Below are 23,106 nucleotides of genomic sequence, written 5' to 3' on the forward strand. Positions count from 1 at the left end.
GGATGAGAAGATAATTCGTTGCTTTTATATAAAACGATAGTTTACGGAGCGAACAAATTACTTTTAATTCGAGCCAAAAATTGTTTATAATTTTTATCATCTTTATAATTTTATAATTTTATAATTTTTATAATTTTCTACGATTTACTTTTTTTAAGTTTAAGAAGACCAACTTTACGTAAAATTGTTTTGTACTTTCGAATAATTTTTTTGCTAAAATATCGATTAACTCGTGAAAGTACGAAAGTAAGATTGCTATTGCATATCTGATATATCGAAACAAGTTACATTCTTGGGACCGTTGCTTAACAAGGTTTGGATATTGATACTTTAAACATTTAAATATTAAAAATATTGATTTGTTAATCCAAATTTATTACGTCTTGCTTTATTCATTTACTATCCATACATCTACTCTAAAGATTATAAATTATTCTTTTATCATTCTATACATTTATTGGCTATGCAGGTTGCATACAAGTTTTTGTCAAGTGAAGTAATTGTTAAACGATTTTCAGAACGTTCAATATTGTAATTTATTATGTAAATGTAATATGTAATATGTAATATGTAAAATACAAATTTTTTACGTATTTCATTTTGTGTTTTTGAAATAGCCCGATGAAGAAGAAACAAAAAGAGAAAAGAAAGAATAGGCAAGTAACGTAAAGTTACATAAAAGAAGATATTATTGAAATATCTTTCAAAAAGATACGGATTTTTATCTTTCTACCAGTATTACTAATCTTGTTTATTAAATTATATATAGTTATGTAACAAAATATATTTTATTTAGTATGGATTTTATTGTTGTTCGAAATTTGAATTTCTGATTATTAAGCATTGTTGTAAACGTTTCCGTCTTTCAGACACGTTTACATAACATATAAATTCAACACATAAATACTTTAACACGACAAAAAATAGTTATGTACATCAATCTATTCGTTCTTAATGTTTCAATATCGAGACATATTAACATAGGCATTTCGTTGTCTATACACGTAAATATAATTATTTTACATTATAACTCGATGTATATTTTTAATTAAATTCAGTCAATTCTTCGGAATTTTTTTGCACAAAGAAATAACTCGAATAAGAATGGATTAAGTTAAATTACAGATAGTTGTTATGATTCTGCTCACTAACGTAAGAAATTTGTAATAACCTGCGATCACAGTTATTATTATTATTACTATTGTTTTACTACTGATTTGCATTGTTAATCCATTTTTATAAAATGCTTCAAAAAGACAATAAAAGCAAGATTGACATTGATTTGACATTGATTATCATAGAGCGTTTTCGTCATCGTTATTTTAATTTTTAGATAGTATAGCGATATTTATGCAGTCGTAAATGTATACGATGGATTGTAGATATGCTGCTGGAATACCTCAGAGCCATAGGTTCTAAGAGCCATAAAACGATCAACTTCAAGATTTCGTGAAATTGGACATTTTCATAGGCGAATCTTTCGTTGTTGTAATCATCGAATTGTTATTAGAAATGAAATGCAGCCAACTTTAGTATCAGTTACAGTTACAGTCAGTCCTTATATCGATTTGAAGAAAATAGCATGGAACGTGGAATTTATTAACGTGTAATGTAAAATTCCAAAAAATTCTGAAAATGCATAAGTTCCAATAGCATTACGCGAATTTATTAAACATACAGAACAATTTTTTAATGACTGAATGCTATTCGATATAAAGATGGAAGAAAGATATTGGAAAATATTCCCTATTTTTTAAAAATAAAATTTTCGGCCATAACACCAGTGATAATTGTCATAACTTACGTTCTAGAATAAAAGATAACAAGAAACAAAATTTGCAGTGAACGTGATCGTTAGATAATCGAACGTAAAAAAATTTGGCACCTGAAAGGTCTGATGTTGAATGTTAAAAGATGACATTATCGACTCATACTTTTTTCACAGTCTCTTAAATGTATACAAGTATGAAGTAATTTTATAAAATGATCTACCATTTCTTCCGGAAAAAGTAAATTTACGAGTGAAAAGTGAATACGAGCCATTACATTATTCATTAATCCATTACGCTGTGTATTAATAACAAAAAGACTTTTGAATATGGAAAGGCAGCCCATTATTCGAGCATTTTATGACTCGAACAGCGTTTTGTTGCATTATCTAAAAATAACGTATCTGTAGCTTCCTTTATCGTATCGAACAAATCCTGATCATAAGAATTTAGTACAAAACTAACAGTGTGCGGTATTATAATAGTGATTAATCAAAAATATACAATTCTTATTTGTAAGTTTGGAATAAAATACGAAACAATTAAAGAGCTCTACAATTATAGTTATCCAACATGTAAATTCTTTAAAGGTAGTACTACAATAGTAGGGAAATCTTAACGAATTCAAAAAGTAAAAGTGCAGATGATATTCTATCGTATTCCAATGGTTTTGACCGAGTGACAAAGGCTCTAGAAAAATAATTCTAGAGTTGAATAAGAGATTGAAAAGAAACCTGGACTATGAAAGAAAGCTAGAAATGATTGATTAACAAAATTTTTAATTCTTATCTAAATGAATGGAATTTAATATTAGAAAGGAAAATTCTATTATGCGCTCCATTGTTTCGATTAATACGGATATGAGAGATTTTATTGCAATACGTTTGTAATATAAGGATTCGATGTGATAGAGCAATAAGTTCACTTGTTAGCTCAACAGACTATTCTTTTTGCTGATATTTACAAAGTGTAGTTTATCATATGACAACGATTCTCGAGGATACGAGAAGGTCAATTAATATTTCGAATATTAGTTAAAAGGAATGTTCTTGTGATGAAACGATCATTTTCGGAGAAAATATAACGAAATTTGATAGTTGAAATCGAAAATTTCAAACATCCTGAAAATAAGAAAATGTAGACGGATAAAGATTTTCATTTTTGCTTATTTCATTTTCTGCGATTTTTCATTAAGTCAAGGTTACTTAGGAACATTGTTTCAAGTTCGTTGCTTTGTTCTTTGATTATTCAATTACGAGAATATAACATTCCATTTAAGAAAAGATAAAACGATACCTAAATGATCATGAAAATTTTGAATGGAAAATTTTTATTTCGTGTTATATTTTACGTGAAAAACGATAATTTAAGTTACATTCTTTTTTGTATCATCTATCAGGAATTTCTTATTTAAGAGTTGTTTTAATTATTCGTAACTTACTTTATGAGTAATTTGTAAATCTTTTATAAAATTCTCTATAAAACTTACAAATCCTTAAAAAAATTGACGTGGAATTAACGTTTTATTAACTTTCCAACAGCAGTATCAATTTTTGACAAAAATTATCCAAAAAGATATTGTATTGGTGTAAAATGATCAAATTCGACATTGCCGATTACTTACTTCTTATCGTAATATATGTATAAAATATTCAAAATTATTAAAATGTATTCCACCTTACCTGCAATAATAAAAATTCATGAGTCACAATTTCATAGTTCTATAAAAATAGTCTGATTTAAATAAAACATCGTGGGTTCGTACAATAGGCAAAGATGATAGGTATATATTTACCTTAGTTACCATAGATTAAGTTTAATGAATGAAATCTTGGTCCAAAAATCTTTTTCTAAAATGTAAACTCGGAAATAGTTAGAGATAGAAACAGAAAACTTTTAATAAAAGTTGATCGATTATCGATGTATTAAAAGAGCAAAAAAAAATACTTCAATTTACGACAAATTTTCACTCGTTTCCAAATTATCATTTTGGGAATCGATTTTTTGAGTATAGTTGCATTCCTTAAGCTTAAGTCACTGTAGCTAACATAAGCCATGTATATATCAACTTTTTCTGCTGTTCAATTTTATAAAGTTTCATTCAAATTTCATTTTTTGCAGAAGTATAAAATCGTATTTTTGAAATTTTTAGTGTTACAGTCAAAGACAAATACATTTTCATAATTTGGACAGCTGATTGGACTTTTTGCGACACTAAACAGGCAATTGGCAATGTTGATTTTAATTATCTTACCATTACTCGATACATTTTTTAACAATTTATGTCACATGTTAAAATTTGCTCATCAGTGTATATGTAAAAGTATTTGAACGCTTACACTTCACTTAATAATTGAAGGCTATATATATCAAAGTATTTTAAATACTTTAAGTTAAATACTAAAGAATTTTGAATTAATATTTATATAGAAATATTAGATATATAGATGAGAAATATTTATTAAAGATTCCATGTGTATGTTTGGGAATAAATCAAATATTTTATTATTTAATTTAATATAATTCGACCACTATTCGATACAGATTCATCTTTCATATTAAAGAAAACTTTTTGCTGTAACAGTGAATAATTATCTGAAAACATTTGTTTCCATGACAATAGTTATTTAACTATTTAACAATTCTGATTACAAATCTTGTAATTTCAATCGGTGTTATACGTATTATAAAAGTTATACCTACCATAAATAAAAAATTTTATGTAATATCTCTGCAACGCGAAACATTGCAAACGATAATTACAAGAATGTACAATATTTGTATTATCCACGAAAATAAAGTTTCCGGAGAAAAATCTTTTCGTTTCTTTTATCTTTTTATCTGCGATGAAACAGTGATAGCAATGAAAATGAGAGTAAAAATAAACAAAGAAGGGGAAATAACAGTAATAAAACCCCTATAGGTCAGGGGTATAGAAAGATTCCACGTAATCCCTGTTTACATAAAAGGCGATTAAAATGGAAATACAACAGTTTACAAGGACACAAGGACATAAAAGCGTCGGAGAAACATTCGTTACCTGAGAACTTTTAGAACGAGTGCTCAAAGAAACAACGTTGCAAACCGATAATGACAGATTGCTGAACAAGTGGGTATATGATACGCATATACAGTTTGTCACGAAAGTATTCGAATGTTCGCATTCCAAACTTTTAATGAACGAGATAAGCACGCTAAACTCGAAAGATCCAAAATTATACTGTACTCGAGGTAAGGTACACTGTTGAGAATGCGTGGATGAAATTACAAAATAATCTAACAACAGATACGGAATTTGTGAAATATTAAATGTGGATATATACGTTTATGAACGTATTTACACACACGCACACGACACGCAAATATATATATTGTTCTTTTAATATATGTACGTTTATGTATATATGTATATATATATAAAAGAAGACGAGTAATGTAGAATATATATATAAAATGAGTTACACAACTTGTCCACAACTATTCTTAATATATTTACTATTCTTAATATTCTTATAAGGACAGAGAAAGGCACGCATTCCATTAAACAAATTCGAGGTTACCTTAATGTCTCATAAACAAATAAATTAGACAAAAAAGTTAATTTGGGACCATACGCTCTCTTTGATACTGTATATTGTTGTGAAATACAGACTTGGGATTGGAATAATTAAGGGACAAGTTAAAACCTTTGAGTTATAGAGGTTTCGACTTACCAAGATTTTGGATGAAAGAGGTATATGAGTAAAAAATTTGATATATAGAAGCTTTGTAAGGATACAATTTGCGTCGTCCTATGTTCAGTTTTAAGACAATGTAAATTTCTAACATTAATAACGGATGAAATAAAATATCGAATGATTGGTTTCCGAGATTTTACGACACATAACCTATAAACTTCGAGTTGTAGAGGTAGCGACGATAGAAGTTCGATTTATGAAGATGCACTTCAACTTGTAGAAGTTTGGCTATTTCGATTTCGAAATATAGAGGTAAACGAACACGTCTAAATATGCGGTAAATCAATCGAGTTAAAGAAAAATTTTATATTTCATTTTTTTATTTTCTCTCAGTAGAGTGGAAAAAAATCGACAAAACATTTATCGCATAGAGGTTTTCGAATTAAAGAGGTTCAAATTATCGAGGTTCGACTGTACATACTTTGGAGATTAATCATTATGGCTGAATTATGTGATCAACTGGTATATATAAAGGAATAATAACATATAGATATGTAAGAGCACATCGACGTTATAATTAATGTTAAAGATGGTCCAACTACGTATTAACTCTTTGTACTCGAGAGGTGAGCTTCAGTCACCATTTCATAAAATTTGGAAGATCGATATTAATTAATATATCAAATTTAATGTAATGTAACAGTGTCCGAAGTATCGAAAGCAAATAATTCTACAATTTTATTATTATACAATTGTTTATTTACTGCTCAAAAAGGTATCGTCAGCTTTTTCGTAGAGAATCTTTGAATTTCTACTCTTCTCTAACCAAAAAATCGTCGAGTGCAAAGGGTTAATATTGTATCAACATAAAATAATACAGAAATAATATAAGCTTTCAAATATTTCTGTGATGCTAGTATGTTCGTATTTGATGTTCTATCAATTTTTCACCAAATTCTTCATTATCTCATTCCCGTGTATTTCACTTATTAGAAATTTGGGATACAAGTGTCCGAATACTTTTGCAAGCGACTGTGTTTCCCAAGACAACCCAAAACGGTACAGTTGAAAACAAAATAATGTCCAAATCGCAAACTCAACGTGTGTTTTCTCCAGACAATTACCAAGGTTGATCTGCCAATGTAAGGTAACGTGACTCGTAAATAGAACTTTGATGAATAGAACTGCTATACGAAGCTATTACGAATTGATAAAATTATAAATCACAGCAACAGGATGTAGTGAAAAAACTATTCTGAATTACGTAAACTGTTCCAAGAACAGCTATCATACGAAGTCATCGAGACAAAAGTCAAGAACGAAGATACGTCGACTAACGAAGAATCAGAGCTAAGTAAGACTATGCAGTTTTTTATCGACTAAGCAATTTTATCGAAGTATATATGAATGTTCTGTGACATAAAACAGCTGGCTACAACTTTTGAATCGCGTTATATCAAAACCAAGTGTTATAAGTATCATGAGATACGATACGTTACACAATTGCAGTACAGGTGTACAGGAAATCGGGGTTAAAAGTTCTATACTCATGAAAATTAATTAAAAAATTCAATTTGACATGTACATATACACCATATAAATAGCTTTACATGTCATCTATCAAGAGTTATATATCCATAGTTATATTCGAAGCTCTTCTTTAATATCTTATCCAAAGTTATTCAAAGTTTGATAATATCTGCGATAACATTCCATTCTATTGAGGATGTTCATTGCAAAATAATTACTTTCAAATGTCCTAAAAGAACATAACATATTTATCTTATTCGTTCGAGTACATTGTTTACTTCAAAATGCGAAAAAATTACAAATTTAACAACTTCCTGCTTATCGTGAAAATCGAAATTTTAATTTATCTGTATTTTGAATTTAGATATATATATATATATTTATTTCATATACGAATATAAAGGCGAATACGTAAACATTTGACTGGAGAAATTAAAAGCAATATAAATTTCTATTTATTGTTTAAATCAATTGATTATTTGCAAATTCGTTTATACGGCCAGATTCGTCATTAAATATGCAAAATTCGACAATTGGAGAAATAAGAAATGGAATATAATTATATGTAATCAAATAATTAATATATTATATATATTATATATATTTCACAAAATATGTTTTGCAATTCCTACTCTGGGGTCGATTGTCATCCCTTTAACATGGGGGATGGCAGATAAAGAAAAGAATATCTGTGGAAAATTTTTATTCACTCTACCACTGTGCCAAGTTTCATCAAAATCGACGATTGACATTTTGGTACGATTCCTTGTCAGTTCAACGAGAAAAGGCAGAAAGTATAAAGAAAGCGTTCACGTGATTGGTGTTATGGCTGCCAAACGACCATGTTGAGGAACGAATGATAAAGGACCCTTGCAATGGCCCTCGCATGCGAGTCCAGCTTCTTTCCTAATCTACGAGAATTAGAAAAATATTTTTCAGTCCTGTTCCGATCATGTGTCGTTCACGAGTGGTTTGTGTTTCCTGTCAGATCTCATTGAACGAAATGCAGGAATAATTAATTTCGACGGTCACATTTTGAAAATAAAACGAAATAGCAATACGTTCTAAATTGATCTCTGTGGTAATGGTTACATAGATTTTTAAATATATACGTGTTGATATAATAAAGGAGCGATATATGTAAGAAAGGGATGAGTGGAACAAGTATGCATGGGATGGCAATATCTAATGAATTCAGGTTATTGTGGTAAATGAGTATGCGTGTAATGATTGAGGTGTTATGTGAATTGTGTACGTAACACATGTATGAAAGAAGAAAGAAAGAAATGAGAGTGATTTGTCATCGGTCAGTTGCAATTGAGTTTTATGTAACGTAATGTATGAAAGAAGAAAGAAAGAAATGAGAGTGATTTGTCATCGGTCAGTTGCAATTGAGTTTTAATAATGAGAAGAGGTGTGAGCGTGTGATTGTGATAAATTAATTATATTTAGACTTAATATTAGCTTTTGATAATCTTTGTAATTAAATAAAGAATTGTTCTTATTGTTATTAAAATTTCATCCACCATTAACAATCTCGACATGCGAGCCATTTACGCTTTTGGTTATTTTAGTAGTGTCCACGACAACGTGTTGCGTGGTTTGCAGAAAACACATAGCTGTGTATCACATAAGTGAAAATTTTTCTATCGTTGTTTTTTACTTTGATTATCGAACGATCGTTTCATTTAACATTTCGTCCTTATAGACTAAACGACGTTTAAGGATACGATGCAATAACTTTATTAGCCTACTTTAATATACAGTATGAGTCAATAAGAATGCTCACCCGAAATAATTCGTTATTTGTCAAAGACTGCATCAGATGGATGTGTTTGGATCTTTTCATATTTCACATTGTTTGGAATATCAACTTTGACCTTTTTTTTAAATGGCTTCATATACCATTCTCACCCTCGCCACTAGATGGATTCCAGGTTCAAGGAGGTTCGAGAATTTTCTCGTAAGTCATCGGTAATCCCTCTGCTTGCTATATATCGAATTTTCAAACTTTTCAACAGTACCCCCGTCTAAGTCAGGGCCTGCTAGGTAGACTGTATGAGCACGCAGAAATAATTAAAATAGACCTGTTCATGCTTAAATTAATCCGTAATCATTGGGCGAACATTAGGAACATAAAACGTAATAGTTTAATAAACAGGCTCCGTATATCCCAACCAATGGTACTTTGAGAAAATCCAGCACACGGGATACACGCCGCCAGAAGCTTTCGTACATCTTTGATAGTCACGGGTACATTCAGAATAGCGAAAATGGTATCCTTGATCTATCACGTGACTAGGAAAGCAGACAACACGGCAATTTTGTATAACACGGACGACATTCGTGACAACCCGACAAAAATCAATATTCAATTATCAAAAATAGATCGGGAAGATTCGCACTGTAAAAATATAAAGAAATATTAGTGGCTCGACACACGTTAAAAACAAATTGTATATAATTGTTAAAAAACATTGTAAACAATCATGTACCAATAAACAAATGAAACCCAACACGAAATCCTCGTTAGTACTGTGGTTAGTATACCCGATGGGGAGAAGGTAAATTTTCGTTTTACTCCCCCTTTTATCTCACCCACTTAATCATTTTCGCTTTGTTTTCAGTAATTTTTCAGATTGCTCATATTTTCTAGTACTGTATAATATAATCTTGAAATAAATAAAAACATATATACTCCATCCACCTCCTCCTCCCTCAACTCTCTCTCCGCCTATTTATTTACTTATCTCTTTATTTATCTAGTCTACCCCCTGCATTTTACCCACTTAAAACCAAAAGCTGTATAGTTTTCATACCTTTCTATACATAGGCAAACACGCATTCTAATATAAGATAGTTCTTAGATTTATATTATTCTATAACGATAAGCGTGGTAGAGTAAGTTTGATTTTAGATCGCGAATGCATCACGCTGGAGCCATCGATCTCATAGTCAAAGTTTTCATTCGTAGGTTTTTTGTACATTTCGGTTCTTTTTTTGTATGTATATTATTGTATCTAATTTCTGGCGCATTAAACGTACGTTAAAACGTAAGTAGCTTTAGGTAGCTTTACCGACGAGTCCCCATTTCGCAGTCCCGGGACGAAACGCATCCCTTTCTTTACATTTCGTCCCTTCCAGCCCTTGCCACAATACAGAGGATGCCTTTTGCGACCTCAACAGACCTCAACAACCGTGGGGGAGGACTCCCATACTGTGTATTATAACTATTATAAAGATGAATTTAATAAGCTATAATAAAGCGAGTCTCATTAACCTTGAACTGAATGAAAAAAAATTTTTGAATGTTAATTTTTACTAGATAGCATAAAAAAGAGTAGTCATTTTGACGAAAGCCTGGATGTTTTTTTAAACCATTCAAAAAACTCAAGGGTACCTTGACATCTTAAAATATATGGGACATAGAAAGTCAGAATGCATCCATTTGATGTATTTCAGAGAATAGAAAAAATTTCATTTTCAACGCTATTTTATGCAGCCAATAAATAACGAGTTATTTCAGCTAATCATTCTTATTCACTCATCACGTATAAACAAAATATTTTCATAGATTGCCGCATGTTCTAATGACAATTGCAATTATTCGTTCTAGCAAATTGTTACTCCAATTTGTCCTACTACAGATATGGAAATGATTTCAGCACTGTTTTCGGGTGTGACATGAAAAAGAGAAACGGAAATTAAGTATAGAAAAAGTAGTCATCAGCCATGAAAACGATCGTTACGGAATGTTGAGTACGGGTAACCCCCGTATAACATAGTTGTTAGGTTTCGAAAACGTGTCGTGTTACGCGAATCCGTGTTATACGAAACAAACAACTAGTCTAAAAACGGAGTTAAATTCCAAAATGAAGAAACATACGATTATTTTATAATTAAAACGAATATAATTACTAAAGCAATTTCGTTAAGAGTTATATATTATTATTATATATTAAGACGTATTAAACAATGTTTGTTTCGACATCATTACTAATTGTAAGCACCATTAACAGAGGGTACTTTCTTTCTGGCAAAATAGTCTCAGCTTCCTTTTTTTCTTTAGCATTTTCTTGAATTCCATGCTCCCCTTTTCGCAAAAAAATCTGTGATTTTCTGCAAGAGATAATACAGAGCTAAAAATTAATTTACATAGATGATAGACATAATTGCCATTTTTTTTTTTAAAGAAGTCACCCAAAGGTTTGTAATCTTTGTATAATATAGTAAAAAGAACGCCACGAACAAAATGGATTTAAAATTGTACAAGTTAACCTGATACGGTATACATGCTCGAATAAAAAATTTCAAATGAAATATTTTTTGGTTTCAGAAGCTCTTATTATGTTCCGCGTTGTTCGGGAATTTCTTTAATTTCCAAACAGAGTTGTTGGGTGTCGTGTTGTACGGGGCTTTTCCCAATTCTCTAATAGTCAACTTCTAACTATAGAAGTGCCGTGTTAGACAGAGGTTACGACTGGCAAGATTAACTGAGAAAACTAAAAGTAGAACAAAAGCCTACGAGAGAAAGTTCTGACAAATTATTTCTTGAAGTGCTCCTCGATCTTTTTGGATTTTCTATAGAAAGAAAAAGGAAATTGATTAACGAATATGCGATAAAATTTCATTCCAAACACAATTCTCTTCTTAGCACAAAAATGGTATACTTGGTCTTGACTGATTAAGTGGTTTTTTCATTTTTAAGGGAAATTCAAAATTTTCAATGTGGTTCTCGGTATAATAAATTCAAGTTGTATTATTTCATTTAATAAACGGAACGTTGATAATTCCTTTTTTCAAACTTATTAGTGATATATTACTTAAATATAATTTGGCACTATTAATAATTTGGAATATTATTTTATAAAAAAATAACGTATTTTATTAAAAGTCAACTTTTTTTTCTCGGTAAAAATTTAACCCAGTATGGAAATAATTAGTCTCATGAAGGAGTAAAAAATTTTTCCCCGACCAAACGAAAAAAAATGATTTCCTGTCGAAAATTGTAATATATCAATTATAATATAAAATCTATGAATTATAAACTTAAAATCTTAAGATATAATAAATTTAATAATAAATTTGCAAATAATCTACATGAAAGGTGTAATTACATTATTTCTTAATCATTTCTTACATTTTTTAAAAATCGAAACATTTATCCCTGATCTTTCCTATTGCTGTATTTATTTTATATTTATTATTATTTTACATGTACCCGTATATCGAAATTCTCGAATACGCGTGTATCCAAATATACAGGATCACATGTATTAACATATTTTATTTGACATAATTATTTATATATAACAAAATACCCGAATAGTTAAACACACTAGTGTAAGCAATTTATGAAACAAACATATGGTTTTCTAAGCTAAAAATAACCTATTACAAGCATTAGTTACTCGTGTATGTCAATCTTTGTTATACCAAAAGATGTGACCCCTATAGTAATAAATAAACAAATCAATAAATAAATATATACGCAAAATATTTATATCATTTGAGATAATTTCTATTATATTCAAAGACTCTTACAATAGTAAATAAATAAATAAATAAATAAATACAAAAGATCTATGTCATTTGAATAAATTATAATTTAAAGTAAAAGATTTATCGTGTACAAACTATAAAAAGCAAATGAAGATGTTATATAAGAATTATACGTAAATAAAAATAACGAGAGTGATTCATAAGAGCAAAACGCAATATCGGACATGACAAATACGAGAGGAAACAGCTCATGCACAACCTCACGAATAAAGTCACCACGAAGAACACACGCAGGAAAGGATTAACGATAGAAACATTAACGATTAAATGGTAGTTAATCACAGCCGAAGATAAATATTGTGCGACATTGGATCTAATACAAGAAAGCATACAAGGAGACACACTAGAACGATGAAACAAAAGGAAGAGAAATGGGTAGAAAACGACTACATGGAGAATATCACAGCAGCATACGAGATACAAACATAGATAGATGACTGTCATATAAATGATTCATAGCAGAACAACTTTTTCCTAAAAATAGGAATATTTATCATAACATAAGACAATGTCATACGTGCCAGAAAGTGCAGGAAATACACTGTTTCTTTTATCCTGTTATCTACTATATATTATCGAATGACCTTGTCGACAAAGGTAGTTGAAATCGTCCAAACATCCGTTCTTTAATTAAAAAATGAAGATGATCTCAAAGTCTCGTAAAGTTTCTTATTTATAATAAAAAGTTGCAACTTGCACATTACAAATATTCAATGCCATACAAATTTTCTAAATAAAATTTCACATATCTCTAAAATGAATTAAAATATTCGCGGTAATCAGTTACTGGTTCTCTTAGTACAATGAAAGAGATCATTGACACAGCGCATGAAGAAAACATTATGGAGTCAAAGACATAACGAAACACGTAATAGGAAGCTGTAAACTGTTTGTCGGAATAAATTATGCAAACAGAAAATACAGCGGCAAAAATTATATCTCCTTCGTTATTAATAATACGATTAATTAATTAATTAAATTAATTGATTAATTTTAATTAAATATTTATTAAAAATTATTAATTAATTAATTAAATATTAATATACAATTAATTATACTAATTTCAGATTTTTCATTTCTCCAATTTTATTATTGAAAATACGTGGTTGATTTTCACAAAATTAATATTAATTTTTATCCAAATTGGAACCTAATTACATATACTTATTTGATTTTGTTATACTACTTCAATTATTGCTATTTATGTGCACTATACTCAGGTATTCGTTAAGTCAGTAATTTTGGTGTTAGGGCAAAAACAATGTACCAAAAAGAAGTACACACGTGGAAATACATATACTCTAGAAGTAAAAACACTTCTCTGTTTTTTTTTTTTAATACCCCTATGATTCCTTGCAATTTATAGAATGGACATTTGGCAGGTAGTGCAGAACAAGAAGGGCTTTGTGTAGGTGCTTCCTCTCTAGTTAGCATCCTTGTGTCTGGTGTCTGTGTAGACGATGTTGGATGTGCACACGAGGTATATATGATACGGTTTGTGCCATCAAGTCTAACGGATATTTCCGTTCAGCCTTCTATTCACGTCGGTTCTGTATAATCAATTAACTAGTAGATTAGGATGGTTTATAGTCCTTGCTTTATAGCTTTCTGATAAGCGTTGCACCTCTCCAACAGAAGAGATTTGCAGATGCTTGGGAATTTCTTCGTTTCTAGCGTACCACGGTGAAACGATTATAGTGTTAAGGATTATCGACTGCGTTGCTTCCATTTTTGAGATGTATTGTACATTTCTGCCGCTGTCTTCCACAGTTGTATACCGTAGGTTTATAGGTTTAGATGGCTTTTATTATGGTTTTGTAGATTAGCAGTTTGTTTTCGGGACTTAATTTCCATCGACGACTCGTTAACTGGTACATATCTTTTCTTTTCGCCCTGATTTGATCAATTTTTTGCAAATTTGAAGTTTTCAGGTGAGTTCTGAATCTAGGTGGAGTCCTAGGTACCCGACGATATTTTGTTTTTGCGGACTTTCATTATTCTAACTTTATGTGATTACATTTATCGTGGTTGACTTTTAGCTTTTTTGTTGTCAACCACTTTTCCAGTAAATATATGTGTCTTTGTAGGATATTAACTGCTTCCGTTGGGTTTCCGTCTACTGCTAATATTGCAGTATCATCTGTCAATGTATAAATTGAGCTTTCCAGTGTTGTTGGAATATCTGCTATATATAAAGTGTATAGGTCCTAAAACACTTTTTTGCAGCAATACAAAATTAATAAGTTTTATATCGGAAAACAAAGAATGTATGGCTAGTTAGATAGGACTGTAAGAGTTTGTATATTTCTTCTGAGAAATGTTTCTTTATGACTTCCAGTAATCCTTTGTGCCAGACCTTGTCGAATGCCTTCTCAATGTCTGGAAAGAAGGTTGTACAGTACCTTTTGTTTTGTTGTTTTCAAAGGGAGTATTGATATTTTTTATTATTCCGTGAATCTGTTCTACTGTGGCGTGTTTTTCTTTGAAGCCAAGCTGAAGGTCTGGAATTAATTGTTTTTCTGTTATTATTATCTATAGTCTGTCTGGGACTATTTTCTCTAATATTTTCGATATTTATGGTAGCAGGGATATTGGTTTATATGACGAAGTTAGTGTACACTTATATTTAGTTTTGATAACGTTGCAGCTTGAGTCAGTTTCCATGTAATTAAAAAGTACTGTAATTTTAGTATGGCATTAAATATTACAGTGATTATTCTTATTGCTTTGCCTGGGAGTTCTTTTATTATTTTACCATTTATCAGGTCATATTTCGGAGTTTTGTCCAATTTGATGTCTTTAATGTGTCGTTTGACTTCCTTTTTTTGTAACATTGTTCAGTCTATACTTGTGTTCTAAAGGAAAATGTTAAAAAATAAATATTTTTTTACTTTGCCAAGAAATGATGGGCAAATTGTAAAAAATGAGTCGAAATATGTAAAAATGCGACTGATCGAACATACTCGAGTATCATGTTTCGTCGTCTTCCTCTTCGGTACTGAGTCAGTAATTGGTTATATGGGCGGTTATATAGCAAATATTTAGGGTCTACATCATAAATCTAAGAATATTGCATCAATTTTAAATGAACTGTTGTTAGATGGAATCAATTTTAAGCGTATGGTGTTTTCCTCGTGGATCGTGATTTTTGACATTCTCTGCAGAAAATCATAGGAAGAGAATTCATTGCTAAAATGCCGCCATTTGCAAGTGGACTTTCAAAACCATTGATAGTTGAACAAGCTAATAAATTACGATTTACTACAAAAAATTGGTTTATGGTCGAAGTAATTAATGGACGCATAAATAGCTGTTCTATAAATGTATCCAAAATATTACATTACCCACCTTATTCCATGACTTCAAAATAGCTCATGACATTTTAAACGCAATGTTTCATTCAATGTATACCTCTGTCCTTGATCACCTAATTATAGACAGGATTTTACAATATTCGATTCAGATTAATTCTTTGGGACAACTGGTATGTATAGAAAATATGAACATAGGGCGAGCAGATTTCCAACATATAGTCGTACAATTAGAATCTTACCAGCATTAAGTTCCAAAGAGCTATGCTTATATAAAACGGAGATTTTGATTTCCAAGTTGCCACACCATCATATCGCATAGATTATCAAAAGATTGCAACACTATTGTATCGCATGGATTATCAAATATGCCAAGTCTCCGTAGAATCAAATAACAGTATTTCACGAGAAACGAAAATGCGTCCACAGCATTCAAATACTTAAAAATATTTTGTATATACAAATATTAATAGATAAAAGTGAATTCCGGACTGGAAGCCGTTCTTGCACGCACACGTGGAAGTAAAGTTGGGGAACGCGTTGATGGGTGCTGTTCCCATGTAGCAATGCTTATACGATATTTCGGCTTTGCTCGATTCAAACCGTCGATTCATTTGCAAGCTAATATCTTCGTTAATAATTATTTTGAAAAAGAGAAAGACGACAAAATATGAGCTCGAGTATGTTCGATCAGTATCAGTTTTACATATTTCTATTCATTTTCGACAATTTTTCCATCGTTTCTCGGTAAAAAGATACAGGAATTTTCTGTTTCTTGCAAGATGCTCTTGAAAGTCCAGCAGGAAGTTTTCATTTCCAGGGGATGCCAAAAATGTTTTTTTAACATCCTCCTTTACAATCGGTTCATCTATTGCTCCATCTTCGTCCACTATATTGTTAGGTTGCAATATTTGGTGTAAGTATTCCGCGAACGTCATGCTTGTTCACTTGTGGTTTTTGCCTAATCTCTAATTTCTTTTATCTAATTCTAATTTCTTTTATCACTGGTATAGTTGTTATCGGTCTATTAAGCTTTTTCGTTGCCTTCTAGAACGAATAGCTCGCGTCTGCGTACGATAATAGAGATGTGAGATATTTATTCATGGCTTATTACTGTAATCATGTACGATCTTCAACTGTTTTGTAGCTTCAATTAGTTGGCCTTTGTTGCGAGGTGTCTTGTGTTCTTGCCGTTTTGCTTTTACTTTCCTTTTCTGTTTTACCCTTTGTAAGATGTGGTTTGGATAGGAGAGGAGATTTGTTGTAGTTTCTATGAAGGTAGTGGATGTCCAGACTGCATTTCGCATAATTCTTATGAGATAGTTTACAGCGTTCTCAATTTGCTCTAGAGTTTTTAGTGGAATGTTGCACTCTAGTTTCTCATTTATCGTTGATTTAAACTCTTCTCAATTGGTTGTATTATTGTTAAGTTTTTTCGTATCATAGCATGACGTTGAATTATGAGAAAAGTTCATCGCTACGAGTGAATGGTCTGAGTTCAGTTCAAAGCTGGAGTGTAGTTTAAATTGACTCTTATTCAGATTATATGAAATCGACTGATTATAGCGAAATTGACTAGGTCTGGCGACTTATCGTATATCGTTGGCCAGTATATTGGTTCACCAGTTGATAGTGAAATTAGGGATAATTTTTCAATAGCTGTAAGTAGTGTTTTGCCTCTGGCTGAATTTTTTTTTTTTGACCGGCAATATTGGTGTTTAACGTTAAAGTTTCCAGCTGCTAGAAATTTGCTACCTAATGTTTGAAAGAAGTTTTGACGTTGTTCTGTGGTAACTTGTGTTTTGGAGGAGAACAAACGGCTGACAGTTGTATCGCTTCACTTGTCGTTTCTAAGTACTATTGTTGTTGCTTGTAAGTAATCACATGCAATGAAACTGTGTAGACGGTGTCTAATACGGTGTATTGTGGAATTGTTACGTAACTTTTATCGATGAAGCGTGACTCTGAGATCGATCTAGTATCTATGTAGGATTGGAATGAGTACGGCCCTGAAAGAATGTTAAGAGTGTTTGGGCTTAGAACGAAAGTGACCGTGTGCAAGAGGATTGACTGCAAAGAATATTTATGGTAGAGTCGAGGAAAAGTTTAGGGATGCGTCCAGAGTAGTTGAAGTACCTGGCCCACCGAGATTACGCGGGAAAGGGGCATGATTGGAAAAGAAAGCCTGGATATGAAAAAGGACAGAATGAATGGTTTAAATAAGGGTGCAAGGGCGCGGGCGAGTCAGTCTTTAAGAGTTTCTTAAGCTAGTCTTTTTGGCAGTCTTGAAGAGTGTGCCAGTGTGTCAGTCAGAGTGTACGTAAGAAGTCGAAGTTAGTCTAAGAAAGATCAGAAGAGCGTGCCCATAGCGAATCTCTCTTGTTTCATAGCCGTCAGTCTATTTATAAGCTTATTTTATTCTATTAAAGAAGCGAACGATACTATCAGAGTCAATCCACCCAAAATCCGAACCTACATCTATTTCACGTATATAAATGAATACTTTAAGTTCCCGTAACTTTGTGTAGTCCGTTACTATTCCAAGCAATTATTTTGAGTGTTTCATCCATTACTTATGTTTAATGTTGACAAGCTTTGTTAATAGTTACAACATGGTTGTAATTTTCTGGGTCTGCTGTAGCAACGTAGTTTGTGTTATTAACATTTTTCTTACAAGTTCAATGTTTTTCATAGAATGAGCGAGGAGTTGTTTTATTTCTGAATCTTCATTTTGAGCTAGATCAGTTGTGTTGATAGTTTTGTGTCGGGTTTCAGTGATCGAGATGCGGTGCTTTCCAAGCTAATAATACGTGTGCATAAATTTTGTGCTATTTCTATGTAATAGTCAGTTGTGGTTGGAATTGACGGTGTTCCGTGCATTTTAACGTGATTGGCGTTTTCTTGAGATAGTGTGAGGTCATTTGTTTTTCTGAGTATGGGGAATAATTTCTGTTGGAGTTGTTTCCGAACGATACAGCTTTTGTAACTTGTCGGTTGGTTTCCTTGACAGTTACGACATTTAACAGCTTCAACTTTTCCTTGTTCGAAATACTGAATTGTTAAGTAGTTTCCTGTATATTTGACGCAGGCTGGTGGCTTATTGTGATAATTTCTCGTGTAACCGAACATTTGGCAACGGTGACATTGCGGAACGCTTGTTCGGGTTTTGGAGGTTCAAATCTTACAATTATGTTTAACACTTTTTCGATTTTAAATGTTTTTATTGTTGTGTTTCGATACTAGTTCAATAAGGAAGAGTGGTAGTGGTTATTTAGTGTCAAATTTAGTTACGTTATTTATGTCTCTCTTATCCCTTCTAACTGTGTGGTTCTGTTCTCGTAACCCTTTGATAATTTTATTTGTGTCTGATTTTTGATGGATATCTCGTAGTACTATTTCATAATTTTATTCCGTTTTCAATTGATAAGCGTGAAAATTTGCTTTATTATTTATTATTTCCTTTGCTAATTTACTATAGTTTTCCGGAGATTTGACTTGGACTTTTACTTGATTTTTTTTTACTTAATCGAGATTGTAATGCAGTATGTGTCAATCCTCACACAGAGGAAACGAAGAGCTCATAACATATATAAGCACTATTAGCAATTACACTATTAGTAACTGAAATAAAAGAGCTCTAAAAACAAAACACTGCTGACAATAATACCAATTATCATATTCGTTACGGCAGAAAACATTTTAAACCGGTTTAAGACCCTGACCATCCACGTATATACATATTCATTCAAGCCTGCAAAGAGCATACTAAAAATAATATCAGCAAACAGGAAAATACTACACCGTAACAGAAGAATATGTATCACGATAGAAAATGATCGTTAAACTACTACGAATAAAGTAACGACGATGATAACAGTGAGAACAAAAACAACAACAAAAACAACGAAAACAATAATAGTATTACTAATACTAATAATAATAATAAATCGCATAAGAAAAACCTTTGCAGGTGAAAAAGGGAAATGCAAATGAGATCAAATAAGGGTTCTAATATCTAATATATAAAAATATAAATAACCAAATATATATACTACCATATATGCAGATATATGTACGAATAATTAAGTCAAAAATTTTATAGACTTTTAGGAGATCAACTCAATTCTATTTTCGATACAAATTGCCAATGCTTCTGCGTTTTCACACATACGTTAATTCTCTTTCACATTCAAGTCGATTCTAATTGTCGTTTCTGCGAAGAGACTTATCTATTGAATATATTTGTTTCCATTCTCTTTGTTCCTTTTTCTCACTTTCGTACATACACACAGCCACACGTACTTATTTTTTTTTTTTTTTGAAGAAGGTTTTACACGTTCCTAAATATATGTAAGATAAACAATAGAACGGAAAAATAAAACAAATCGTGCAATATAATAATAAGTGGGAATTGTAATGACTGATTTAAAATTATAATAAAAATTTATTATGACGAAAATATACTAATGTGACGAAATATAGTTAAAAGATCCGGAAAGTTTCAACTTTTAGTATATGTATAATTGTAGACGGTAAGCGAAGATACTATATTTAGATTTAATGTGTGATTGAATATCTTTTAACCGACGTATAACTAGATTATAATTACGACCATTTATTCAAAGACAATGATGACGCCACGACTTTACGACTAACTTCGGCTAACGTATCTTCTCATTTGTATAACATTTACATATACATTCTTTCCTTTTCTAATATTCCATCGCCTTTGCTCTATGCAGCCATTGCCAAGACGTATTCAGGCACGTCTACCTAAAATTTTTAATGACGATGCATCTTCGTTCACACGACTGTCTTTAGCATTTGGTTGAAACACTCTTCTTTCACATCACTGACAACATAGCTCAAATATCTAGCCCAAAAACATAAAATATTCTATTCTATTTAAAATATTCATTTAGTCGATCTATATAAAATGTTCTTTTTTTCAAATGTTTAAAATGATGCATTTTGTTCGATAATCAATTATTAGTAATATTAAATAAGAATAAATATTCTAATATAACATATTATATATTAAAGGTTTTTTTTAAAAAAGCGCCGTATTTTAGCATCAATATAAAATACACATCGGTGGAATTTGTAAAAGTAATTTCTTTCAGCTATTTTTTTTTTTTAAATAGGTAAAATCCACTCAATACCGTGGATCGATCTCAATGATTCTGATTTATGTATCTATAAGTAATTAATATATTTTGTCTGTAAGTTTTATAACTTTTTTAATCTCCGAGTTTAGCAATTTCCATCGTAGGTATTAATAATACCTTGATAAATCTGGGCGAAATTTATTTTAAATAGTAATCTAAAAATATTTATATAAAATATCGTAAATTATTATTTGATAAGCAATGTATTCCAATTGATGGCATATTCTTTATTTTGTAAATTAAGTTATATAAATTCAAGAAATGATTATTCATCAAAATAATTCGTTTTGTGAAGTGACAAGTAAATTATTTAATTGTAAATATATAAATTGGTTTTTTGCTTGAAGCACTTCATGAAATATTTGCATTAACTCAAAAATAGATTATTTTTAAAATAATTTTTAATGGAGTAATCAAAAAAGTGGAATGAACATGTTAAAAACTATTTGGTTCACTTAATTCCGAATTTTAGAATATATTTTCTTCCAGTAACTACTAGCTGATATCTTGAATTTTTTAAAATATGCAAAATTTTAACGTAGACTGCTGAAAAAATGGATAAAAGTTATATTCAACTTTAAGATACAAATGGTGATTAAAAAAAATTTGGCTTTTATCTCAGATTCACTATCTCGCATATTTCATGAAATTAAAGAATATATTTTATCTGAGATTTGTAGGGAATTTTTGGAAAATTGTTATGGGGCGTGGTACGTATTACATGTTTTTAATATTTGGATATAATAAAAAATTTGAGACCTTTTTATACGTTTAAAAGGTATATAATAAAATGCTGGAAACCACAGATAGTCATTCTGTTCAATTTAAACCGTTCGTTAACCCTTTTTAGTTCGTAATAAATATTTGCTCGTTGCACCTAAATATGAAAGAGCAGGGACGCTGCTGCAACCTGTTACAACTACAATATCCATTTTGAATATGCAGTCTAAACAAAAAATTTGCTGAAATAGAATCGTTGTACTGGTAGATAAGCCATTTAAATCAACTAACATGAAATGTCCAGATACAACAATTTTATAAAAAAGGAAATTATTCGATTTCTAATTTGTAATTTATAATGTAAGTATATAGATCATAATAAATCATATATCTAGCAAATTTTTTCTATTGGACTATATCCAGGTGAAACCGATGATCGAACTTCCAGTGCTTTTTCCATCTTTTTTATATACAGAGTGAACGTTTTATCTGGACCTTTTGGAATACCTTGAAAGGAACTGAAGAAATTAAAAAAAATGTTCTTACAAGAATAACTTGGTATAAAAATGACCCAATATGGCGTAAACCATTCTTTTGTATACGGAACGATATAAGAGCTTTCAGAGACAAGTTAATTTTTTTAAATTATTTTATATGGAATATTAAATTTTTTCATTCATAACTCAATATTAGCGTTTAAGATGAATCAAACAAGGTGGTATTATACGCACTTCGTTGTGTGAGAAGTTGGTAAAATCGTGACAAACCGTGATATGGTCAACATAACATAATTCTTGTAAGATTATTTTTTCGATATCTCCAAATCCTTTTGCGATATTTCAGAAATTTCAGGTAAACCTTGTATAATTTTATATTAGTGGAATATAATTTTACATTAATTCAATTAGCGAATTACGCAAAACTTTTGACAGAGGAAACGTTTAATTTTTACTGTTTTGTCACTTTATCATAAAAAATTCCCAAATAAAATTATATTCGAAGCACTCGTTATGCTCTGCGAGTATACACAAATTTTCATCAAAATCAGCATGTGGTTAGGTCACCTTATCGAAAAAAAATTTCAATATAAAATTGTATTCAAGGCACTCAAATACAGGGTGTGCCAGCAACGGTAGTATAACAGGGAAGGCGATGATACTACAAGTAGAAACGAATCAAAGAAAAAGGAATAACAATTTATCTTTGAAAGTTCGTTGTTAAGAAAATCGATTTTGAATATCCATCGAATACGCTAATGTACCTATGGTACATTCGTCTTAGCAAAAGTTAAGTACACGCGTACTCGGTGAATATTCAAAATCGATTTTCTCGAAAACGAAGTTTCAAATAAAAGAATTTAAATCTTTCC

At 30.7% G+C, this 23,106-nt stretch overlaps 1 protein-coding gene across 3 annotated transcripts in view; it reads right to left on the bottom strand.

Moving 5' to 3' along the window:
• The window catches only part of LOC108549397 (GTPase-activating Rap/Ran-GAP domain-like protein 3), a 200,898-nt gene that overhangs the window by 6,533 nt on the left and 171,259 nt on the right, over positions 1-23,106 (bottom strand). The window lies entirely within an intron of this gene.

This window comes from Eufriesea mexicana, unplaced genomic scaffold, assembly GCF_001483705.2.
Source record: "Eufriesea mexicana isolate 0111107269 unplaced genomic scaffold, ASM148370v2 scaffold1992, whole genome shotgun sequence".
Lineage (NCBI taxonomy): Eukaryota > Metazoa > Arthropoda > Insecta > Hymenoptera > Apidae > Eufriesea > Eufriesea mexicana.